This window comes from Martes martes, assembly GCF_963455335.1.
Source record: "Martes martes genome assembly, chromosome: 10".
NCBI classification, from domain to species: domain Eukaryota; kingdom Metazoa; phylum Chordata; class Mammalia; order Carnivora; family Mustelidae; genus Martes; species Martes martes.
Genome location: NC_137898.1, coordinates 19,711,948 through 19,722,658, shown reverse-complemented (window position 1 = coordinate 19,722,658; position 10,711 = coordinate 19,711,948).

Below are 10,711 nucleotides of genomic sequence, written 5' to 3'. Positions count from 1 at the left end.
GAGCCCCGGGACCAGCAAGTGCTAGAGAATGAAGCCTAGGAGAAGCAGAGTACCCAGAGGCAGCAGGCAGGGTGATGAGCCAAGGGACTGTAAAGATAGTGCAGTTCTGAACAGAAAGCCACAGGGGTGTGCCTGGCATCCAAACAGGACATGACCTGATTTTTTCAGAGACCAGAGTAAGGTCTAGGAGTGATTGTTTGTTTGATGTGAGTCTAGAGAGAGGAACGAGAGAAGCAGCAGCCATAGGTATCATAATCCCAGGGGTCAGAGCCTTGAAAGGCCCATGCACCAAAGGAAGGGACTCGTTTAGGACTTTATCCAGGCTAAGAGACTGGAGCTACTTATAGCTTAGGAGTGACCTCAAGCGTATATTGTCAGGCCCGGCATTCCTTCACACTGAACTAAGATGTAATTGTGCACTCAGATCTACTTGGATCCTGAATGAGAGAAAGAGGCGAACAGAGTCCCAGGAGCTAGACGTGGCCGGGAAACCTCCCCTCTGGGCGATGACGATAAGGAGATGCCCCAAATCCGGCCAGCAACCTAACCGGTCACAGCTGGACCTTAAAATATCCTTATTTCTTCATCATCTCAGTCTGGAAAAAGGCCTACAATGCTCTACTCGTCTTTAAAAGGAAGCAATTTGCTTTTGTCTTTCTTGACCGGTTACAAGGAATGAATCAATAAATAAGATTCAGCGGGACAATTTTGGTGAACGAGTGTGACCCGGTGTCCTCACTTTCATGAAACATCTGTCACAAATGAGCAAAGGCGATGAAGTAACCGAGCTAGGGATAGCCACCGGTGGCCTGTGGGTTTCCCAGAGCCTGAACTTGGCCTCGGATCCCTTCTCCCCCCAGGGCATCAGGCAGCCATCACCAAATGTTTGGGACTTGCTCAAGATAGAAATCCATCTTGTCACACCTGGACTTGGCCCTCGTTTCTTATTATAAGTAACACCTACTCTATCCACTTCTCCCAAAGCCCAATTCAAAGGGTATCAGATTTGAAATTTGCCTGGCTTCAACCCTGCATATTTAAATTAAGCCCTGGATAGGTAACAAGTGCCTCTCTATTTAGGGACCTGTTCTCATATTTCTGAGTTTATAACTGATTTATGACCTATAAATAGTCACATCAACCTCATTGCTGAATAATTTACATACTGAGGTCATGCTCTTTGGATGAACCTGACACCCATTAGTGTTAAACTAATCAGCTGTGTGCATCCAAGCTAGAACACACGGAGAACCACACCCCAAAGTGGTGGGAAGAGAAACGCAGACGGCCTGGAGAGTGTTCCCTCCTTTTAAGTCCAGCCAATTTCCTTTCCTTTTAGCTTCACCTCTAAAATGGGATATTATTTTCCCATAGGTGGAAGTGTTAAGAGATCTACTAAAATAATAAATGGTTTGAAGGCTCTCAGAACTCAAAAACACTAGACTCAAAGCGTTATTTCTGTAGATAGAGTGAGGGCTAAACAGAGGTTGATCACTTGTGCTTTACACTTTATTACATCAACGAGCCAGATCTCTTCTGCACTATGAGATGGGAGAAAGGTTATTTACAGCTTTTGGGTACAGTCTGCGTTCCCATCTGCGAAATGGACATGCCATAATGCTCATTTCCCTCTTTGCCTGGAGAGAACCAATTAGATAGAAGTTGCAAAAGAGGGGCGCCTGGGTGGCTCAGTTGGTTAAGCATCTGCCTTCAGCTCAGGTCATGATCCCAGGGTCCTGGAATGGAGCCTTGCGTCAGACATCCTGCTCAGCGGGGAATCTGCTTCTCCCTCTCACACTCACTCTCTCTTTCTCTCCCTCTCAAATTAATAAATAAAAATTCTTTTTAAAAAGTTGCAGAAGATTTGAGTTTACTGAAAACTGGTGCTGTAAGTGAAAGAAAGAGGAACTAATTAAGTTTAAAATAACTCCACTTCTACCATTCTGGCATCTGAGTTACTGGATACAATTAGGGGTAGCAGTGGGTTATGGACTTTAGGCTAAGAATTGTCGGTAGCGGGACGCCTGGGTGGCTCAGTTGGTTGGGCCGCTGCCTTCGGCTCAGGTCATGATCCCAAGGTCCTGGGATCGAGTCCCGCATCGGGTTCCTTGCTCGGCAGGGAGCCTGCTTCTCTCGCTGCCTCTGCCTGCCTCTCTGCCTGCTTGTGTGTACTCTCTCTCTCACTCTCTCTGGCAAATAAATAAAAAATTAAAAAAAAAAAAAAGAATTGTCGGTAGCTATGGAACTAACACAGAGAAGCTGGGACCTGAACACTATGTTTTCCTCATATATTGAGAGTGAGAATTAAAAAAACAAGAAGCCTTTTCCAGTAGCCACTTGGGAACTTTTGACTCCCCGAAAGTATAAGGCGTGGGTCTCGGAACCACACACTTTAACACTATTTCCTCAATTAGCAAAGGCTCAAGCTTATTATTTTTCCAAGTACATTGTGTTGTCACCGTTCATCTAATAGAAAAGAAAAACTCATTCCAATTCCAATCTGGATGAATATTACATTTCCTTTGATAAACGTCAGTGGGTTGATGGGAACAGACCCATTCCAAGTTGAAATGCTCCAACGTAAGCTTTGTGACTAACTGTGCCTAAAGACAGCTCATTTCATCCTGGAGTGTCCTCGCCTCAGCAGCCCAGGCAAAACCAAAAAGATCAGAGAGCAAAACCAACTGAGAGTATGACAACATTAACACAGAGATCTTAGGTTTGTCTGTTATCAGAACCTCAGTCAATTTACAAAAATGTCGTTTTAAAGAGAAAATGGTTTGGCCTGAGTAATTGTATTCAACCAGAAAAAGCAAACAAACAAGCAAATTATGATATAGTGGGTAAGACAAGTGCGCCCTACTTCCAATCTAATTGTGGGTCTAATTTTTAAAATTAAAGTTTCTTATATTTAGTTTTACCAAACTTAACAATTCCAGAGACATTTTATCCTCATTGCTAATTGGACTTGAGCTGGAAATAGCTCCCAAAGCCTTAAATCTAAATGTCTCTGCCTTCTCAGGGGCATTTAGCTGTTTGACACATCCGGGTGTCTTAAATTTCTGGGAACTGGGAGCCCAGGTCCCAGTTCTGCTATTCGGTACCCATACACTTGAAAAAGTCACTGGCTTACCGGGTTGCAGTTTTTTCATCTTCAACCCAAAAATGTCTGTCTCTTATCACACCAGAATAGTTGGGGGATTAAAACAGGGACCCCTAAAATTTTCCTAATAAGCTTTTCTTCACCCCCCCGACAAAGTCTTGCTCTTGATTATTTTTTATTTTTTTTTAAGATTTTATTTATTTCTTTGAGAGAGAGAGAGAGAGCATGAGAAGGGGGAGGGTCCGAGGGAGAAGCAAACTCCCTGCCGAGCAGGGAGCCTGAGGGGGACTCAATTCCAGGATTCTAGGATCGTGACCTGAGCTGAAGGCAGTTGCTTAACCAACTGAGCCACCCAGGCACCCCTTGCTCTTGATTATTAACAGTAAACTTAACAGCTGCCATTTACTAAGCATTCCGGGTCAGATGTTCTGTGCATACTTAGAATTTTATAGAAAAGAAAACGGAGGTATAGAGGGGTTAGGTAAATTGCCTAAAGTCACATAAATAGTAAATGGCAAAACTGAGACTCCTGCCCATGGCTACTTAGATTAAGGCTCTGCTTTCTAATGGGAATCCCCAAGAGCCACAGAGAAGGTGATACGGGCTAGTGCCAGGCTAAAAGATGAATCAGGCAAGGCTTAAAGAAAAATGAATGGATTCTGGGACAAGGGTCTCCCAAAAAGAGCAGCTTAACTTTGCTTTGGCAAAAAGAGAAGTCTCTATTCCACGTAGGGACACATGGTATAACGGAAAATGTGGAGTTTGGAATCAGAACAGCCTATGTGAGACTCTTGGCAAAGCCACTACTTAGTCGAGGGGCCGTGGACAGGTTATGTATCCATGTTCAACCTCATTTTTCTCATCTGTGAAATAGGGATAATAACACTTGCCAAGTTGTTTTGGTGGTGAGAAATAATTCATGTCAAGTACTCTACACATGGTAGGCATACAATACAGGGCAGGCAATATATCATATCCTTCTAAGTACCTTGCTTGGCAGTGTTTTCCCCAAAATGTGTTGTTAGTAGGCATTAATAAAAGGAAAAGATGAAAGAAATTCTAAGTGGAGGGACGGTTTGGCAGTCAAGTAAATCTGGGAGATGCTGTTCAAGCAAACTCACACTGTTCCTTTACTGCGGGACTTTTCAGAGCCTTTATTTATTTATTTTTCTAAAGATCTTATTCATTTATTTGAAAGACAGAGATCACAAGCAGGCAGAGAGAGGGGGGTAAGCAGGCTCCCCACTGAGCAGAGAGCCCGATGAGGGGCTCAATCCCAGGACCATGGGATCATGACCTGAGCTGAAGGCAGAGGCTTTAACCCACTGAGCCACGCAGATGCCCCTTTTCAGAGTCTTTAAATTGCAAAGATGCAATAAGAAATCTCCAAAGATACAACAGGAAACCTCCAAGAGGAAGCATTTTCCCAATCATTGACCAGAGAGCTCCATTTTTTATGGAGCATCTTATAGGACTGACATTCCTGTGGAACACAAGTTAAAAAGCAGTGGTCTGGTGAGTTTGGGAAGAAAAAGCTGGGCTCCTCAAGTTCAGTCATCAGCCCTCATTTACTGCTTTGTAGGACCTCCAGAGCCGTTTCTCCTCTCCATTTATTTCTCCCCAGAATAGGATTTCTTTTTACAAATGTAACAGAATGAAGCTCGAAAGAGCGATTTCTAGCATCCATTCAAGTGAAAAGTTCAGTTCCCAACAGGACCAGGCAACATCCACAGAGCTGACCAAGGAAGACCCAGGGGGCCAAGGCATGACTGAGTCCCTCAGGATGGCAGGACATGGCTACTTCTTCCCTCCTGCCAGAGCAGCTTAAACAGTGCAGGTACTCCCCACACCACCAGAAGGCACCAACTAGGGGGGAAGAGATCCCGTCACTTGTCACTTACCCAGAGAGCAAGAGGCCAGCCCATCCAGAGGGGCCCTGCTTAGCTCCTGTCCTTGCACTTGGCCAGGCTGGCCCAAGGAGGGGGAAAGAATTAAACAGAGGATCAGCTTTTTATTTTCATGTAAAAAGCACTTGCCCTGGGGTTATAAGTGTTATTGCATTTGTGTAACACTTTCCTGCTGCCCTCAGCTCGCAAGCATCACGGGATCCCAGTGGCTGTACTTCTATAACCCTTGATCAATAGCTTATTTCTATCGCCTTCAGTCCCAGCTGCCAATCTGTTCTGTATCATGTGGGAGGCAGACCTCAGCGCTCTCCAGCTGTACATGGGATGAATGTAAACTGGGCGGGGAACATATGTAAGTGTGTGCGTGCACTGAGTGGGGGACACGGGATTTTTGAACAAGGAATGACAAAAATGGGCCCCTTGTTCTGGGAGACTACCACAAAACTGGGAGTTTTCTCTCTGGCAAGTAGAAGGAGAGCTTTCTCTCCCTTTCTCTCTCTCTCTCTCTCTCTCTCTCTCTGTCTAGAATGATATGGTTGGTATTCTCTGGTGAGTCAAGAGAAAGAAGATACGATTCACTCTTGTTTGTGTGTTTTTCCGTTATGTATACGCAGGAGACGGGTAGGTGGTAAAAGGTGGAATGTAAAGACGTGTGTTCTAGGAGAGAAAGGGCCACGGCTATCTCTCATCACCCTTGGGTTCCCAGCACCTGGACAGAGCCTCGCACGAAGTAGGTGCTCAGGAAATACTCGTTGGCGAACTGAATGGATTCCCATTTGCAACAGGAGGGGAGGAGAGTCCTGGAACGTTTTCCTGCAACTCCCTGGGCTAAAAGCAAAGGACACAAGCTTTACGTTGCCACAGTCCTGGGGACCACAAATAGCTGCAGCGTATCTGCTTTATGGAAGGCTCACTGCTAGGCACCGTAGATTGGGAAATAATATGGATGAATGCAACCAGCTTCCACTATTCTATCTTTCCACGGAATAGAGTCAGCCAAGTAGCTCCTTAGAGGGGCTGTCACCTCGCTGTCTTCCCCCCTCAGAAGCCAGTTTTAGGACCCACCCAGTCCAGGAGAGAGCTTGAAGCAGGACCCCAAGGTTTCCCAGCATTCTCCGGCGTCGGGAAAACGACTCTGGCTCTCAGTAATGCAGCCGGGCCCGCCCTTGTCTGAACCTACGTCCTTGAGACTCAGCCAAACCTCTCCCGGCTTGGCGGAGGGATGTTGAGGTGACATTCTTCTTCCTCCCTGCCACTCAGCATCTTTTAAACAATCCTCCTCCACCTTGGGAGAAAACGCATGAACTTGCTGCACACTAGGGCCACGGAAGCTGAAAATTCCTTCTCCCTGGGAGGGAATTTCGATGCAAGGGAAAAAAACAAAACAAAACAAAACATACCTCCTGTGAAAAAATAAGAATCTGGGATCTCTGCAAGTTGCTTCTGGCAAAGTTCTTTTGGTGGCTGGTGGTAGAAATCCACGTCAAGTGGAGTTCGGTGAAGGAGGGGCAGGGACCTCATTGGAAGGATACGAAAGTGTCTCATGGGGCCAGGTCCATGGGCCTCAGAAAGACCTGGAACTGAGCCCTGGAAAGGGGAGAGAAGCAGGAGAAGCAGTTCCCCACGTCTGCTGGCTGCCAACTCATCCCCGAGTTCACAGCCTCAGGGGCACGTGGCGGGAGGGGAGCAGGAGGATGGCGCAGGCCCTTTTGGCTCTGGACCACACCGCCTGTAGTGCACCATGAATTAATATTTTTAATAAATCCTGTAATTATCTTGTGAACAGAACATATGCGTGGCACTCTATTTTTTGGGTTCAAAGCACTAATTTGTCCAATATAAACATTAAAAAATATACCATTGTTTTTGTAACCTTGTTTCTTTATTTCTTAATGTACCAGGAGCCTTACAAAATAGAAATGAGCTCCAAGGCCCCAACTAAGGGGCGCGCTCTGCTCTGGGTACCCACCCCCAGTGGCCAGCTCTGAAGGTCTGGGGGAGAGATTCTGCCCTGCTCTCCATGGGCCAGAGGTTCACCCCAGCACCATCAATTGCAAGACTGCCAGCTCCTTTATGGCATAGACGTAAAGGGGTCAAAAGGGGTCATCAGGGGCTGGGCAGTGTAACTACTGCACTATCCTCTTCGTGAGCTCACTCTGTAACAGCCCAGCTGTTACAAGTTTCCATCCAGGCAAGCAGAGGATCCCAAGGACAGTGGAACGGAGGAGGGAGCTCACCTTTCCTAAGCGTGTATGACCCCAAAGCGTGCTTTCCCCAATCTTGTCGTTCCAGTGTGCCCGTTATTTTCCTTGAGACTGATATCTTTTTCTTTGTAATTTTCTGATTTATCGTATCTTTTCTTTTGAGCTGCCTCAAATTCTTTGTGGCACGACAAAAGAAAAAAATTAAATAAATGTCAGGGTTTGTTTGTAATGTCATCAAATCAACACACATCTTGTAGGCTTCTCAGGATCCTAGCTGTCCTCCAAAAGGGCTGGGTTCAAGTTCGCCTTGGTTTGCCGTCCATCCTTCCCCCTCTCCTTCCTTCCTTCTTTTCTTCCTTTGTTGTTCAAGAGTAATGTTTTTCTTCTTCTTCTTTTTTTTTTTTTAGGATTTTATTTATCTGACAGAGAGAGACATAGTGAGAGAGGGAACACAAACAAGGGGAGTGGGAGAGGGAGAAGCAGGCTTCCCGCCAAGCAGGGAGCCTGATGCGGGCTCGATCCCAGGACCCTGGGATCGTGACCTGAGCTGAAGGCAGACGCTTAACGACTGAGCCACCCAGACGCCCCAAAGTAACGTTTTTCTGTAGAAGCAATACAAATATCTCTAAAAAATATTTTTAAAAGGGAAGTATAACCAATAAAATAAAAACCATTCAAATTTCCACCGCACACCCCAAGAGATAATCTCTGTTAACACTGTGGTGTATAACCTTCCAGATAATTGTTAATTAAATTACCCCCACTCTTAAAATAACTCCTTACTACAGCATTGACTTGTATTCTCTTTTTCCACTTAGCAATATGTCATATATGTCTTTGCACATCCCTGCGTATTATTCTGGAAACATTTTATTTCCTAAACTGGAATCCAATTTGTTTTTCTGATGTATAAAATATTCATCCAATACAGAAAAATAAAGTTTCCCTCCTAATTCCACTTCCTAAAGATAACCACTGTTACTAAAAAATAAATCCTTCAAGTGTTCATGTATATATAAAGACACATTTACATAAACAGAATCATAACACACAGTGTTTTGTAACCTGCTTTTTACTGCCGATCAATAGATCACGAGCGTCTTCCATGTCAATACATATACTGAACCATCTTTCTTCATGTTTACCTTGAATTCCATTCCGTTGAATGAATGTCAGAAGTTATTTAATCACCTATTGTTGGAAACATGTGAGTGAGTCCCAATTTCTTTAACTATTATTTTCCTATTACTTACTGTTACTACTAAACATCACTGTATACGTATCCTTGCCACATGGCTGATTGCTCCCTTTGAAAAAACTCCTAAAAGGAAAATTGCTGTGAAAAATAGGGTACATCTTGAGAGGCAGGGTGGGGAGTTTGGGGGGTAGGGAAGGAAAGAATGAAGCAAGATGGGATCGGGAGGGAGACAAACCGTAAGAGACTCTTAATCTCACAAAACAAACAGGGTTGCTGGGGGTGGAGAGGTAGGGATGGGGTGGTTGGGGTTATGGACATTGGGGAGGGTATGGGCTATGGTGAGTGCTGGGAAGTGTGTAAGCCTGACGATTCACAGACCTGTACCCCTGGGGCAAATAATACATTATATGTTAATAAAAATAATTTCAAAAAATAGCATACATCTTTTTAAATTTGATTCATATTAAAAATCGCTCTACAGAAAGTTGTACCAATTTCCATTTCATGAACATGTATGAGTTAGGATGACTGTTCACACTGTCTCCTGCATTGGCCATTCTCACTCCTTTTTATCTTTGCCGATATGACGGCCGAAAATGATATTTTACTGTGGTTTCAACCTGTAAGTCTTTGATTATTGGTGAGGCTGAGTGTGTTTTTCTCTCTCTATTTGTCATCTAATTTAATTTATGAACTCTCTGTTTATGTTCTTTGCCCATTTTCTTTCACTGAAGTATTCTCTCTCTCTCTTTTTTTCTTCCCTATATTGGTTTGTAAAAGTCCTTAATATATTAAGGCTATTAACCTGAACACCTATGTTGAAATTATTTTTTCTTACTTAGTTCATTGTGCCTTTTGTCATGGAAAGTTGTGGTTTTTTTGAAGATTTTATTTATTTATTTGACAGATCACAAGTAGGCAGAGAGGCAGGCAGAGGGAGAGAAGGGAGGAAGTAGGCTCCCCACTGAGCAGAGAGCCCAATGCGGGGCTCGATCCCAGGACCCTGAGATCATGACCTGAGCCGAAGGCAGAGCCTTTAACCCACTGAGCCACCCAGGCACCCCGTCATGGAGAGTTTTTGCTTTTATATATTTGTATCAGCCGAAGGTAACAGAAAGTCAAGTAACAGGGGTTTAAGCCAGAAAATATTAACTATTTAATTAACCTGAGATCCAGGGGTACGTGGTCCCAGAATCAGTGTGGGGTTTCAGAGGTCTCATCCATCTCTTTATGGACGTCTCTCAGATTTGCCAGCTATAATGTGCTGGCAGGGTCTCCCCTCATAAGATGAGAAGGCTGTGACATCTTCAAATCTTATGTCTCATAGTCTAATTAGCAAGGCAGAGGATGAGGACAAAATTTTTTTTTCATCTCACAGATCTGTTATCTCATCAGGAAGGAAAATCTTTCCCAGTAGTCCCCAGCAGATTTTTATTTACATCTCACTGGTAACCAGTAGTGTCTGCCAAAATAGTCAAACCTGTCAATCATTTCCTCCATGACTTGGGACTTACTACCATATTACCAAAGGCCCTTCCCACCCCCAAAATTCTTTTAAAATGAACTAGCCATCTCCCCCACCTCCAACATACGTTATCTTTTGGTGTTTGGGTTGGAATTACATCAGAATTACAGATTAAAAAAATAAATTAATTAAATAAAATTACAGATTAATTTTGGAAGACTTCAGATCTTTACAAATACTTAGTCTTTCCCCCCAGGATCATGGAGTGTACCTCTATTTTTCAAGTCTCCTTTCATGTCCTTTAGCAGGGTTTTACAGTTTCTTATGAAAGATCCATTTTTGTTAAGTTTATTTGTAAGTATTTTATTTTTTACACCAATTGTGAATGGATCCTTTGTGCCAAAAAAAAAAAAAAAAAAAAGCCAAGGAGGAACCATTCTTGCATTCCTTAAATATACCCTATTTGGCTATGAGGATTTTTAAAATATGGCTTGATTCAATTTGCTAATATTTTATTTAGCATTTATTCCCAAGAGAGCTTGGGCTATTGTATTTTTTATCCTTTGAAGTATTTTTATAATAAAATTTGCAAAGCTTATAAACGAATTAGGGAACTTGTGATCTCTCCCTTATTCTATAGCCTGTTACCTAATATGGTAGCCACCGGCCGTGTGTGGCAACTGAGCACTAAAAATGTGGTTATTGCAACTGAGGAACTACATTTCTAATTTAATTTAATTTAGATTAACTTACATTTATATTTTAAAACTGGTCCTTGATTCAGTTACTGGAAAACTTTCGCTTATGTTTGGAATAATGTGGATATGTAAACCT